Here is a 10294-nt window from a genome sequence, read left to right as displayed (position 1 = left end):
CTCATAAAGTAGATAACATTTTAACTTACGTACTATGCACAAGACAACATTATTTATAAGTTTGAAAATTGATACTTTGTGGCCTACGCAGAACGTAGCCCATTATGTGGACGATCTTACAGAAGATACATCTAATAACAAACAAACCAGTTTCTCAAGTTTTATTCTCTGAGTTTTAGTGAATAACGTGATTTACGAGATGGATAGGAAATTCCATTTCAAAGCTCTCTTTTGAGGTCGCTGAACACAAAGGTAGGCTCACAATGTAGGACGATGTATGGATGCTTGATGCTATGATTTTCATTGTCTTAACTTTCAGGTTTTTGCCATATCAAACATGAAGCTGTATATTTTATGGGGCAATCCATGTCTTTATTGTTTCGTACTTCTTTAATCTAAATAATGTTATAAAAAAATACATAACCAAAAACCTGGCCAGAAACAGCGCTCCTTACCCACAAACATCTTGAAGTTTGTTCCCGATCACATTTAACAAACGGAGCGGTGGCAGAAGCTGAGGCTACATAATTATTTGTTAAAACAAAACTCGGAAAAAGAAATATTTTTTTTTTCTCTTATACGTAAGGCACGCGATGTCTGCTGCCTTAATTTTTCGCTTCGTATATCCTCGTCCGTACTTGTTCCTATTCGAAATATCCCGTTTCCAAGATGAACTTCCTCAGTGTTCCTCACATTGAAGAGCTGAACTTAAAATACCCTGCTCATCACACGTGAGTTTCTAGTTTGCTTTGAAACACAGTATTTCTCCTACTTGGTGACTGGGTTAACACGTAGTCCTAAAAAGAGATCGTCAATCGGTTTCTGTTAAATCGAGCTTTTGGCTTGTGGTGCATAAAAGCATACAAGTTTTATCCTGGTGATAGTATAAAAGCGTATCTACGTTGTAAACGTATCTGTCAGCTCACGCGTTCATTTTTGGAACACCGTAAGGTTGGGGTATAAACGCGTTTTACTAAGTTCGCACGTAAGATAGAATCGCTTTTCAATCGCGTCCACTCAAAGGCCGTGTCAGCTGAAGCGTTGGTAGAACGATGCATGCATAGAGTGAGGCCTAAGATGATGGAAACTGAAGACGCTATCGTTGTACATATATATATATATATTCGTCGACACTCTATTTTCGAAATGCGCCAGTGGTCGACGTAATTATGGGTATCAGTGAACGATATCTGAGGTATACTGACATCATATGCAATAGTTTATGTGACTATTTAATTAAACGACTATATGGTTTAAAAACAAAAAGCCTTCACTAGTGAAGTGCAAGAACACCACTGGCTGTTTGGAAAGTTTAACAAACGCAACGGCTAGCTAAGAAATAAATCATGCAAATATGCATACTTGCTGTTCAAGTGATTCGCGGTACTTCGAAAACTGTTAGGCACAATTGCATAGCTATAATACATGGCATCATTATCCGTGATCGAAGAGTCCAGCTGGAACGAAAACTAATGTATCAATAACAATTCAGCTATAATCGTTGCCATTAGTTCCAACCAACTCGGTTAGTGTCAGTCGTTCCTTGAACAGCATCTGTTAGCATACGGATGAAGACAACATGCGGACTGATAGAATGATTCTAGTGCGGTCACGGTGGAGCGCCAAATAAAGACCGGGAACCGAAAGAAATTTCTTTCGGTAGATGAGTTATTTCTGGGAACAAATTACTTTAGTTTGCTATTTCTTTGTTTTTTATCGTGTAATGGACAAGTTTATAACCAGCAATAGGCTTTCACAGGTCTAGCACAACATAGTACAACCCTTGTCCACTCAGGTATGCTCGAAAGTTATACGGTGGACCGTGTACCGCCGGCAGATGCCTTGACTCCGTCTCGATCGCTTGAAGCTACAAGACGCTTCTCATTCGCTGCGGCGGTGGCGGCGACAGCAGCATTTCATGGAAATGATTTCAGTTTGTTTTTTAAACATTGCCCCATTGTGCCACCGGGAGCAACAACCTTCCAGCATCGGATCGACCGATAAACGTCGCCTGATTTCGTCCCACAGAAATGCTCATATGCTCGTAGCCAGCATAATAATACTACTGTAATTGCTATTGTTGATTTGTACACATTTCCAACATAATCCTAAAGTTATAGTTCGAAGGGATAGCGTCTGCGATAATAGTTCGGATCGGTCCATAGGCTGCTCAATGACTGAAGTAGGAGATTGTGACGGCTGCAATGCAGAATGACCGAAAATGATGGTCAGCATGAATACGCCGCTAAGCGGCTAGTTGCATATTAAAGACGGCGATAGATTTAACACGCTATGTCGGTCATTTTTGCTATTATTGAATTGCTGCATCCCTCAGAGTCCGGACCGATGCGGTAGCTTGAAAGCTTTCGAGGCCTGGCTATCTAACTGCGTAGCTCTAGCGATCTCGTTAGAAATGGTAGGTGGACAGACGTCAGTACACGCAGAGGGGTGTAATCATGACCCCTATGCATCTATCACGAGAACAATGTGAGCCCACAAAAGACGCGAGAACGGATGTTAATGCAATGATAAATACGTGTAATAGAGAGCAGATAAGTTCACGATTTTCTATTGTTGAACATAGCCTTGAACGATTTTTGTTTAAAATTACCACATTTTCATCGGTGTATCTAAAGTATTTTTTTTGCCAGCATTCTAATTATACACCGAAACAATGGAGAAACTCTATTACCTATAATATTAGAGTTTAGCTAGATGCCTCTATAATACGAAAGATCATTTCTGACTGAAATCGCGTATATTCGTGCACGCTTGTTTGATATTTAGAAAACCAACTACAGATCGTACAACTATAATGTAACTACCTAAACTATTTTCTTTTAAGTATAACACTGAACTTTTGCTCGAGCTCTTCAGTGCAGAAAAAAGTCTACCTAATCACTGCAATGTATCACAATACATAATATCTTATGGGTAATAGAACAGACAATCAGTATGCAATCATTCATTGTAGCCATGGTCGTTTTAACGTTTAAGAATGAGCCTTAACATTATACCGTACAGGCGGGGGTCTGCATGGACAAATCCAGTTTGATTTAATGGGCTAAAGGCACCAGCGAGTATACATATAGTCGAATGTAACTCATATAAATACTTGAATTAAGTCGGTTTGGTGTTTGGATCGTTCAAGTGAGCCAAAAGTGTTTTATTTTTTTTGGGTATCGAGAAGAAACACGGAGTTGGTTTCAAATAGTTATCGTTGGAAGTTCTAACCGAAGTCAGTTCTCGGAGTGAAAATTCATTCACTATTTAAGGTAGACTTCACGAAAAAGTATACGAGAGATCTGAAATAAACATGGCAGGATTCTAATACCACCTTCTAATTTTACCGTCTGTTACTGAGCCAATGAAGATATCTAGATGCGTGCCTCGGGACTCCAGCTGGCGGTGCTTCTTCAGGTGCTCCGGTAGCCATTTAAAAAATACCACTAATAATAATAAAATACTAAGGATACAATGTTCCTCAGGTAGACGAGCTTCCAAATTAGCGAAATTTGTCTTTTTGTTTGAGCATATCCTGACAGTTTAGCGAAAACGCCTTCATTTTCTGTTAGCTAAGATAAACCTCGACTGTTGCTGATGTTTGTGCAATTCAATTTCAATTGCTGGGGCGGTGAAAAAAAAAAGCTGATCTAAAAAGTTCTCTGCGAAACAATCCATTCATTACAATACATGCGGTTTTATTTTGTATGTACGTAGCTGGCTAGAGAATGGTCGAACTCCTTTTACCCGTACTTGAGTTTCTATAGTTCAGGTAATAACTTACTGGTTCCAGTTTCTTCGGACTGAGTAATTTGCCCCTCTTCTTCGCAAATGCTATGTGGACAAAATAAATTAGAACTATTAAGAATATATAACAGCGTAAATTTAATTATCAACTATGGAATTCATTGTACAGACATTAAAATATGATATTCGTTTATGAAATGTATGCCTATATAAACATGGAACAGTCGTATACATTTGAACGTTCATCTAACAACAACATTTCACCATCCGCAGATGTCACTCATATTATGGCCATTCCATTAGTTCACAAACCCGATTAGTGCAATTTCTTGAAGTTACTCATTTCAATAATGAAACCAAGTTGAAACAGATAGTTCGTTAATATAGCATTGCCGACTGGTTCTAGCAAACGATCTGCGAAACTTGTCAGAAAACCAATTCCGGGAGGCAATGCATGCCAGTAGGCAGAAGATAGTAGAATAGCGCACATCATTATACTTTTCATCGCTAGCAAGACACGGCTAAGAGGTGCCGTAATCGACATTAGATTGAACCTTAATACCAACCAAGAAACCATCCTAAGGTAGGTTTATCCCTACGATGGGGCATTCATGTCATTTCATTCGGACAGTAAGCCCTATTTTGGAGCAAGATCAAGATGACTCAGACTACCTTGATCGTGCACCGAACTAATGTGAAGTGCCCATGGATCCGTCGGAACGACTTTCTAAATCACGGATTTTGAGTACTTTAACGTGCACAAGCGTGCCCGTCGTCGAAGGAAAAGAATTATAGTGATTATTTTCCGCGAGCTCTGTGAGGTAAAGTATGTCAAATACGAGACGGATTTATATGTACCTACATTATACATAATGCCATTATGTTATAAGATTAACTGTAAAGTCTTCTTTTATTGATATGACAGAATGATTTCGCCTCACAATGTTGAAGGCGTTTTTGTAAACTAAAACAAAACAAAAACTATATTAATTGTTTTTCCATAACTTTTTAATTAGTTGCAAAAATCCAAATTGATCACTATACTCCACTTTAAATCTTATATTCCACGCCTATTAGGACCGTTAATTGGAGTGCTACAACAAAAAAAAAAAAAAAAAAGGTGCTTCATGGCTGTTCGTTACGATGCAACTTTTGTATCTGTACCATGGTCTTTGTCACAATACTTTCAAAGCTCTCGAACATTTCCTTAACTTTCTCCTTTCGGAAAATAAGCTTTTGGTGGGTGTTCGATGACGTACGTAACTTGTATAGAATAATTTTTTTAAAGAAATCATTGACTTTCTAAAAGGTTTTCATTTAGAGAATTTAAAGTTACGAATTAATTTTATGATTTACGATTCGAATAGAAAGTCGTCACTAGTAAGAAACACGTTCAACAAGTACAAGTATTTATCTATTAACAGTGAGCGCGATTGCGTGTTATTATCATTATCATTCAGTTTACATTGAGTGCCGGGGTAGGATCTTTTCCTTATTGAAGTCACTCAAAATAATATTTAACAAAGTACGCAGTAGCATGACAATCCGCTAAAAGTATACTCAGCCCGCCAAATTTAGCCAACAGCTTTCCTTTTGGAAGCCGCACGTTGGTCTATACACGAATAACAACTTCCTTGTGTTCGATATATAAAATAATTGTGTGACGAAAATTTTCCCGGGATGTGGTGTATCACAATATTAGCCCTATACAACCAAAACTGGTTACGTATCTATCGCGTTAGAATCAGACTTTATGTCGCTTATGGCGTGTTTCCAGTACATGATGTCAAAAGAAATGGCGCAATTGAGCGAAGTTTGTCAATATTGTCCACCTTAAAGTCTACATTAAACACGACGGGCTCTTGCCAGAACCTAAGTAAGCATAGTTTCAAATATCATTAACGCTATTAATCCTCCTAATTTCTCTCGAGTCTGTGTTTTTTTAGTTTCTTAAAAGAGTTAATGGATCAAAATTTAATTAATCTCTGCTATAATGTTAGAAAAAATGTCTTAAGTATCACTAATATAACGTAAACGTGGAACAGTGGTACTTGTATTAGCAAAATGCTCTACCCTGTCAGATGTTTTAATATTAAATCTACTGGAAGCTCTATTTAATTTGTTTCCATGTCTTTAGTGGCTGCAAGCCAAGACAGATGTTCTATATAACCTATGTCGACTTACTCGTGTGCCTGAATATAAACCTAAATCCTGACCTTCAGCAGTTTGAACGGTCAAGGTGTCTGCTTGACGTCAAATAGCAATTTTCGTAGTTCGATCGAATGACGTCGTGTCCGCCAAATAACAGGTAAGTTAAAATGATGCCTAGGAGGGGCGCTAAGCCGACTTCATTTGAAAATGTCGTATCGTAATATGAATGATAAATATTTGGGGAGGGGGCAGAACAATATTTCCGGCAGGTATTGATTAGGCAGGTAAAGTATTCCTTTAAATATACTGCATATACAGTTAATGTGAATTAACTCACTGAAGCCAATCACGTATTTTACCTGAATATCATTTATCAGGTTCCAAGTTGATAAACAACGCTTAAAGCATTTGTAATATGGTGTTACAGCAGCTAATCTATCGTAATCGTGAACCCTGTTGAATGGAAAGGGAACGAAGGTCCTGTATTACGTATTACAATCGATATTTTGAAATCTGTGCGTTACGCGATTTTTGACAATATGCTCAAAAAAGATGTCCCCGCACATTTTATACGATTTAATTTACAAAAAAAATACAGTGAAATTGCTCTAGCCCCGTTGTACAATCGATAAATCGACCTAGAACACCATCCTGATTGACCTTCGTTGGCCCTGAATATAGCATAAAAAATAAAATAGTTTTTACGTTTACCTGTCGTTTTTCCAGAAGCTCCCAACGACCGATTAGATGGATGCTCGACGACAGTGAAAGCCTTTATTTTATATACATACACTTTAAAGCAACGATCGAAACGAATGTTGAGACATCGATCAATATAGATAGAAAACAAACTATAGGTCTAAATGGTGTAACATAAACTGAAGTCTGTGGCAAGATAGATGATCGTTACGTATCTAGAAACTGCAAAGTATCTATCTATAAATATTTCTTGACTCTTGTTTACATTTCAAATACGCCAGTCTTGGTTAAGCTATGCTTTTTTGTAGGACATTTTCAAGTTAATATCGCTTACCAAACGAGCCTGACTTCGCGAAACATCGCTTATTAGACCGCTGCATTTATTGGTTCTTTCCGTACGTTCCGTAACGACATAGGTTACATTAATTACAGACGGTTCAGCTGAAGCGAACGTTTTTTCCTTAAATCGATGATATAGAATCAAGTAGGGTCTACGGAACTGCAGCGCAAATAGTAGAAGTGTTTTCAACTAAGCCTGCCTTCAAAATATCTGTGATAAAATATATAGTATTTCGCATGTATTACTTCAGATTCCCCGAACAGTCAGTACCAATTTAACCGACAAGTTGCCTCATCGCGATCTCCCGGAACACGATCCTGCATATTCCTAGAAGAGACAGCATGTGCCTCAGATTACATGAGTTGGGTAGGATAGCACACTTTGTGAATATTTAGGAAGACGTATTCGGAGTGAACTATGCGATAGGAATTGAGAATTCATTTGGCCCGTATAGACTTCTTCAAAACGTCTATGGTTGAATGTAAAAGTAAAAGTATTACTCAAACACTTATAGAAAAAAACGTACACCGCCGCGGACGAACAGCGAAGAAAATGTATAGAACAGAGAGCTCAAACAATATAATTCAGAACTGTCCATGAACCTTATAATGTATGAATTTTTCTAACTGGAATTGTACCAAAATCGTATCACGGAGCTACTGCTCATATTGCAATTTCAATATTGCAGCTATTTAGAACTGTTTCTATATAATAATTGTCCTTATGCCAAGAGGTATTATCTAATACATCTCGGTATGTTTGTTATTATAGCATAACCTTGGCTGAGTAAAGTCGTTCAAAAATACAGATTAACACAGCAGATCCTCAGTAATTTACTAAATTATAGAAATACACTATTTTCCGGATACCTGAGTTTTGATTTATATATATATATATATATATAAACACTTTAATGAGTTCTCAACACAAAAGAGGTGCTAGTTACAAACACCGACAAAATAAAGGTTACGTTTCGCAACAGATCTAAGGTTTTTTTTAAGAAATATTTAGCGCTTCTCTACAGTGTTGACACTCATTTATAAAGTAAAATTTGTTCTTTGTTTCGACAACAGCCTCGACTTCGCTTGCGAAGTTCTTTATAAAAAGGCAGTACACAAAACACCCGTCAAGAGTTGCCGACATAGTCTGTATTTTAATTATATTATTTGCATTAGATATAATTGTTTGGCTTATGTGAGAACTGTCAGAGCGATTATTAGGATGATATTACATGAAAATCTTTGTTAATTTTGCATAACACGTACTCCCCCGTAAATTCAAGATTATTCGTATACTTTCATGCTTGTCTCAGTGTATACACATATAATCCTAATTTAGTCTTTAAATCGTCCGCTGAAGGATTCCTTCTAGTATTTGTGTTTATGTCAGTCTACTGACATAGAACCGCAATAAAAAGCCAACGTAAGTTTGTTTCCGTTATAACAAACATATTGGTTTACTAAAGTTGGAGACTGTATAGATTCGAAGCTGGCCGTAGACAGACCTCGTTTCACGTTGGGATCAGCTATTTAAAGCACTACTCAAGGATATGCCAGACGTAAAACTCAAAACTTTTAATAACGTAAGTTTAGTGGATAAGCTTTCTGTTTGGATTGTTTGTTTCAAATCGGTGAAAATGCTAACAAATTTTATTAATGTGAAATGTTTTTCAGGTTTGCTCTATCACCCAAAATTGCATATTTGTAAATCTATATTTTTAGTGCTGACTTATAACTATTTCAGTAAAATAGATATGGCTAGTCAGCATTATTTAACTTTGACAACACGAAGAACAAGGATTTTGACAAGATTCAACGGGGCCAAGCAAGCTCAAGCGACTTGTGCTTCTTGAGCCGATTGAACATACGATGATTGTAAAAATAATCTTTAAATCTTTTAAAATAATAACTTTTTGGTTTACAGATAGTCCTATTCTACCCAATATGTGTACAATAAGACTAGAGCCATGGGCTTAACTAAAACATGGCCACCCTCCTACCGCAGCCGCCAGTGTTAGAATATGAATCTTAGGGCATACAGTGGTCTCTTCCTAAAAGAAAAAATCATTGTGTTCTGAGGCTAGTGATGCGCTCCTGCGGATAGTAGAATTGTGCAACTTTGCTATAATAAAAATGATTTTGATCGTATCGATCGATACTCGATACTGCTTAGGAATACTAGCTTTGCTTGTACTATATGCTATCTCGTAGACTCATTTTTTTATTGAAGTGTCCCCCACAAAGTGTGTTTCTAGAGCTTTAAATGTCTTTCGTGTATAATAGCAGCACCACCATGATCAGTGCTGCAGACGCAGCCACTGAAGCGCACGACAGTGACAGGAGTAGTTTACGTAGCGGTCCCCTAATGGTAACAGTACGGATTTGTGATCGTGGTGGTAAAGTTTGCATGAAACTGTATCTTTATAGCACAGCCCCTAGGCAGGAAGCAATTGCAGCGTCAGCATCGAAATCGGCAGTTAAAGAGCTCGAGCAAATATGAACAAACAGCAACAATAACAGAAGCAAGGAAGCGCCAGCCCATCAACTAATTGGTAAGTTCTCTTAGGCGCCAGTGCTAAGTTTTCGGATTGATGCTATTTATTGAAATGTTTTGTCGGTGTTTACGTTTAACTAACTCATTTACCCCCTGACGGCTCGTGAAACGATTCTGTCTTGGCACCAACTTTCAGTTATCTATATGTTAAGAAATAACCGTCGTCTCTAGGATCAGGCAGTAAACGTACACTAGGCGTACTAGCAGAATTTACGCGACACGACTATTCGATGCAGAGAAGATTTTCACGCTTGAAACGGGTACTATTCCACTGGTTGTATGATAATACAGAGAAATGGTAGCGGTGGCTGATCCCACCGGCAGCATTCACTTCGCTTTATACGTTCGTCGCTTAGTATTATTACTATTATTGATATATATCAGTACAATAATCATGTAAACTTAATATGGTGGCGTATCTTGAAGGTAAAAAATAAAATATATTTTCTCTCAAATCAAGTTCAAAAAAATCACTGCATCCATCTTTTGCTTGTAATTGTTGTTTTGTTATTCGGGCAAACATTTCTTCATGGCAGAATTCTGACGATAAAAAACACTATCACTGTATTATGACAGTTTTAATTTTTGCCTCAATTTCTTTATCAAAGTCCTACGAACGTTAAGCAAATATTTCTCAGATTAAAATCATCTGTCCCGAACCCGGCCACAGACAGATCTCGTCTCGTGCTGGGAGGCAGCCGTCTAACAGAATACCTAACGATGGCACTGGACGAAAAAAAGCATAGAGATTAAAGTAGCCTGGTAGTTTTGTAGGCTCGCTCTAGAAAATAGTCATTTACC

Source organism: Varroa destructor, unplaced genomic scaffold, assembly GCF_002443255.2.
Source record: "Varroa destructor unplaced genomic scaffold, Vdes_3.0 BEIS01000003.1, whole genome shotgun sequence".
In the NCBI taxonomy this organism is placed as follows: domain Eukaryota; kingdom Metazoa; phylum Arthropoda; class Arachnida; order Mesostigmata; family Varroidae; genus Varroa; species Varroa destructor.
The sequence above is the reverse complement of the archived record's forward strand: the minus strand, read 5'-3'. Positions refer to the sequence as shown.